We start from the raw sequence: 6,000 nt of genomic DNA on the forward strand, positions 1-6,000 counted from the left end.
TAGCCAATATCCTTGGGGTTTGCTTGATGAAGTGGTTTACAAATACTATGATGGGGGAAAGAATTGGGTGATAGTTAGTAATGATGAAGAGCTAGCTACCATGTTTGTTAGGCATAAAGAGAAAGATAATTTCCATGTGAGGCTGCAAGTTGATGTGCTTGAGCAGGCATTTGGACCTAGGATGGCGGGTGCAACATCTCGGGGAGAATCAAGTCGTCGTAATGGCATCTCTAGCCAGAACAGTTCAGTTGGTGCACGGCGACGTGATGGCTCGACAAGTGTGGGCAACAGCAGTAGGGTCCCCCTTGAAGTGGAGCCTGATGGCTACAATTCTGGGGTTGATGAAGAGAAGTTATATTCTGATGTTATTCAGAATTTACGACGGGCACCTAGGGCTGAAAACCAAGATGAGGCTCACAATGCAGTCCGTGTGGATGATGACGCGACGGGTGAGGACGAAGACCTTGCAGCTGTTCAATGGGACCCTTTGAACCCTCAAATGGAAGAAGGTACAGTTTTTGCATCCATGAATGAGTGTAGAAATGCACTTGTGACATACTGCATCAAGGTAGAACGTACTTTCAAAGTTGACAAGAGCGATCAAGTACGTTACAGAGTGCACTGTCCGACTGAGGGTTGTCCATGGAGGCTGCTTGCAGCTAAAATGCGGAATAGCACTAATGTTCAGGTCAAAGTGAATCCTTTTAAGCACACATGTCAGGAATCAACCCTTAGGAAGGATACAATCAGTAGAGCCAAGTCAAGATGGGTGGCAGAAGAAGTAAAAAAGTGGGTGAAAGAAAACCAGCAAGTGGGTCCAAAGGAATTGCAGAAGAACATCAAAGATAAGTTCAAGATAGATTTACCATACATGAGGTTGTTCAATGGTAAACAACATGCTATGGATTCTATTTATGGTAACTGGCAGGAAAGTTTTCAATTGTTGTATTCATTCAAAGGTGAAGTGGAGAGGACAAGCCCAGGTAGTATTGTAGATATTGATCACCACACCGTGGAGTACACATTCAGGGGAGTGACAAAGACCAAGGAATGTTTTAGAAGGGTTTTTGTCTGCTTTGAGGCTTGTCGCCGGGGTTTTTTGGCAGGCTGCAGGCCTTATTTGGCTATTGATGCCACTTTTCTCACAGGAAGGTTTAAAGGACAGTTAGTAGCAGCTTGTGAAGTTGATGCACATAGTTTTTTATTTCCAGTTGCCTATGGTGTGCTAGAGACAGAGTCTGAGGAGAGCTGGACTTGGTTTTTGCATAATCTCCGCCGGGCTATTGCACATCCCAATGGGTTGGTCATTCATACAGATGCCTGCAAAGGTTTAGAAGTGGCCGTGGACAATGTGTTCCCTGGAGTAGAGCATAGGGAATGCATGCGTCACCTTGCTGCAAATTTCATGAAGAAATTCAAAGGAAAGGTGTATACCGACAATTTATGGCCAGCATCTTTGACATGCAGTGTGAAGAAGCACAACTACCACTTGAGGCAGTTATACATGAATCCCAAAGTGAAAGAATACTTGGAAACACACCACTCCAAGTTATGGGCTAGAAGCCAATTCAGTGAAGTGAGCAAAGTTGACTATGTGCACAATAATCTAGCAGAGTCTTTCAACTCAACGATCCGGAAACTAAAGGGTCCTTATGTGGTGGATTTGCTTGACAGAATAAGGATAGAATACATGCAGAAATTTCATTATCGTGCAGGAATAGCCGAGGCAAAATTCATGGGCCACATTATCATCCCTGCCGTGATGAATGAACTGAAGCAGAAGACAACAGGCTTGGAAATGAACATGACGCTTTGCTCGGGTACCACAGCAGAGATATCATATTTGGATAAAGAGAAGAGGGAATGGAGATATCCAGTGGATTTAGAAGCTAGAACTTGCAGTTGTAGGCAATGGCAGATAACTGGGTTGCCATGCATTCATGCCTTGTTTTTCATCACTTCTCTCCCAGGTCCAGCAGGGAACATACAGCAGTATGTGCATGATTACTACTCTGTTGCAAGGTTCAAAGCCACATATGCTTATGCCTTGCCTGCTATGGAGGGAAAACAACAATGGGACATGGTGGACCCTGGATTCAAGATTTGCGCTCCAGTTCTGAAGAGAGCAGCAGGTAGACCAAGGAAGAGTCGAATAAGACCTCGCAGCGAAGGAGCTGGACTTGGAGCGAGGAAGCGTAAGTGCATAAGATGTGGTGGGTCTGGTCATTTCGGTAAGTATTGTGATAACACAGTAGATCCAGCATTCGGAGAGAGTTTCGATGAAGGCTTCGATGAAAATGTTGGTCAGCAGCCGGTTGCCTCAACAGATGATGAAAATGTTGGTCAACAGCCGATTGCCTCAACCGATGATGAAAATGATGGTCAACAGCCGGATGATTTTGACGATGATCCAAAATATCCTCCAAATAATGATTCAAGTGAGGCTCCAAATGGTAATCCAAGTGAAGCTCTAAATGGTGATCATGGTGATCCAAGTGAGGCTCCAAATGATGATCCAAGTGAGGCTCCAAATGGTGACCAACCTTCTGTTGTTGTGAGTTCTGCTAGGTATGTAAATCTTGCAAGGGTCAAATACTACTGTACATCTATCACTTGACACGATCTCAGTACCGTTTATGTTTGGACCCTTTATGTTTTGCACAGCTCTATGGTAGGTTTGAAGAAGACGCGCAAGGTACCGGCAACCAAGAGAAGAAGAGAAGAAACAATGAGCACAAGGTGCACGAGGAGCAAAGTGATGACAAGAAGCTCAAGGAACAGACAGAAGCCCCAACGCTATCTATGAACAATTATGAAACATTATGAATAAGGAATGATGTTGTATTATGAAACATTTATCACTTGACATGTTGTATTTCTGTTGGATGATGTTGGACCTATGTTAGAAGTATGTTTGACATGATGTTTAAATATCTGTTGGATGATGTTTGAATGAGCACATGGTTTTCCTTTTTTTGATTTTTTTGAATTTTATTTTGCTCATTTAAATTCTGGTCAAACCTAACTTTGACCAAGATTTAAGCAAGTCTAAAACATCAAAATGAAAAACTAAGCCTGGATACTTCTTAGTCAATCCAAAATGAAGTTGTGGTGAGGTTTTTGAAATTTTCATGAAAAATGTGCTAAAAAGAGGGGTCCAAAGGTAGGGTAAACGGCCTCATTTCTAAGCAAGGTTTTTTTCGACCTTATCTAAATCAGTCAAATAACTTTCCTACACATATATTCTATATGTACAGACTATGTGCGCTGGTTTTTCCATTTTTTGTTTTTTTTAAATTTGTTTTGCTCATTTGAATTCTGGTCAAACTTAACTTTGACCAAGATTTAAACAAGTGTAAAACATCAAAATGAAAAACTAAGCCTGGATCCTTCTTAGTCACTCCAAAATGAAGCTGTGGTGAGTTTTTTGAAATTTTCATGTTCATTTCCCCAAAACACTTCTCTTCACTTCATACAAGAGAGTTTGAGATACTCGAGATATCATACAATACACATGAACTTATCATTTAAATGTATGTAAAGCTTGTTTATCAACTTAAATCGTTAGTATATGACATAAGAAGACTATGTGCGCAGGTTTTTCATTTTTCTGATTTTTATTTAATTTATTATGCTCATTTGAAATCTGGTCAAACATAGCTTTGATTGCTCCAAACCCCTCCCAAACCCCGCTAACCCTAGCGCTGAATAAGGACCGTTCATCTAATCCTAGCGGTGATCAAGGGCCGTCGATCTAACCCTTCTAGAAGGAATCTGCGGGGAGGAGGGGGGCGATCCGCGAGATGCAATCTGATTGGCTGGGAGATTGTTTTTTTAACAAATATCGGGCGCGCTGGATGGACCGTTGGGCCGTCTCGTTGTCTGGGCCTGAGACTGCAGTAAATAGCCCGTCTCAGCCTTTCCAGGCCTTGCATGCATGGAGGCGGCTACGTGGGTTTGCGCATGCGCGGGAGGCGGCGACGTGCATGCATGCGAGTGAGGCGAGCGAGGCGCGCTAGGCGAGCTAGGCTAGCGAGGCGAGCTAGGTGGTTCAGGGCAGTGGTTCAGGGCAGCGGTTCACATGCACTGCCCGGTCAAAGATGCATCATTTTCATGCAAAAATTTAAGTGTGCAAAACGTAACGGATACACACACGCGTCCGGATTCACACACGCACCGTTCTCATCCTTTCTCTCTTCCTCTCCCACCCACAGGCCTATAAATGGGGTGCCTCTCTTCCTCTCCCACCCACAAGCCAGATCCGATCCTCTCCAACTTCAAACACCCAAGCGACCGAGCCCTCCCCAAGCGAGACCAAGTGAAGAAGATGCAGTTCAACGGGCCGACCTTCAGCCGTCTGCCTGTGGTGCCGGAGCTGCGCTACCCACCGGGCGTGCTCGTGGAGAGGGAGCTCCGTGTGTGGGCTATTTCAAGGTGGAGGGGTTCCGTCGAACTCACCCGCGCCTTCCTCAGAGCCGGCTATGCCCACCTCCCACGGGGCTCGCCGAGGATGTTCACCCTCAACGAGGTTCGTGACCGCGGCGGCATCCTCCTACTGCTCACGGTCACCTTCACCAACCCATTTGACGCGCGCGAGCTCCTCGGCCAAGTCTTTTGGTGCGGCTGCGAGGCCATCTTCTTCACCGTCTACAACATCTACACCAACTACGAGCGCATCTTCCCCGCTCCAGGCCAGATGCACTCCCTTCCCTACGACGAGGAGGAGGAGGTGTGAAGATGAAGACGGTGTTGAAGGGGCGCGCGCGGCCAAGGTGGAAGAAGGAGGTCAAGATGAAGATGTTCAAGCCCAGAGTCAAGCTCGTCATGTTTGGTTTTTTATTTTGTTGCTTTTCTATGTCGTGTCGTGTCGTGTCATGTTTTATCATGTGTCCGTGAACTGTCCGTGAACTTATCTAAGTTCCGTGAACTTATCTAAGTTATTGTAATGGTACGGTGTGTTCCATCTTATTATGTGTGTTAAAAAATGTCCGTGCCCAAACTTATCATTTCTTCCCTAAACAAGTCATGAAGTTCGAGAACTTGTGGTTTTCGGAGGGGGTGAGAAGCCCTCTGTTTCATTCAAACAAAAAGTCATGAACTAACATGCAAATTTATTTCCTTTAAATCCTAAACCAAGTGCCACTCTAACCCTAAACCAAGTGCCACTCTGACCAAAATCATGTGGTAGTGCAACATACATTTTCAACCTTCCAACACTCCAAAATTTAAGTGCAAAACAAAGGAAAACCACTCTCACGCGTGTGCAACATTCACGGTCTCACTATTTTTTTTTAAAAAAAAATTCACAGTCTCACTATGTATACCTTCTTTCCCTACCCATGTCAAAGTCTTGCCATCTGTCCTAGCGGTTACCAGCGTAGCCCTAAACACCACAAACCCACGCGGTCCTGGGTTCGAGTCCCCAGGCGCACCAATTTTTTGTGCATTTTCCACCCTTCATTTTTTAGACATATTATGTTTTTCTCAATGTAATGCCCTTAAAAAATGTTCATTTATTTTGGCACCTGGCGTAAACCTCTACCAGAGCTAAGGCACATTTTTCATGACATTTTGGTCTTTCATTTAAATCACGGTGTATTTGAATTGGATTAATTAACAGCTCCAAAAAATTTCTAACATTAATTGTTTGGCTCCGGAATAATTCAATTAGCTTCCACGAAAAGTTTCAGCATTATGATTTACTGCCTAAATTAAATCAGAATAGAAAACAGAAAAATACGCAAGAAAACCCCTGAATGGGCCTAATTGGATGCAGTTGGCCCATTAGTCTAGCCTGCACTTGGCTCTACGCTCTGAATTTGGCCCAAGAGCAACCTTTTTGTGGACAGAAAGGCAGAGCAGAGAGCTGCATTTCATTGATCAAAAGTTTCTGAATTCCTAATTTCTTCTCTTTTTTTCCAACATATTTAAATGTTGGTCACTTCTTCTCTTTTTGTTTCAACATTTAAACAACTTTAACCAACATTTAAACTAGGTGAA

Source organism: Triticum dicoccoides, chromosome 1B (genome assembly GCF_002162155.2).
Source record: "Triticum dicoccoides isolate Atlit2015 ecotype Zavitan chromosome 1B, WEW_v2.0, whole genome shotgun sequence".
Lineage (NCBI taxonomy): Eukaryota > Viridiplantae > Streptophyta > Magnoliopsida > Poales > Poaceae > Triticum > Triticum dicoccoides.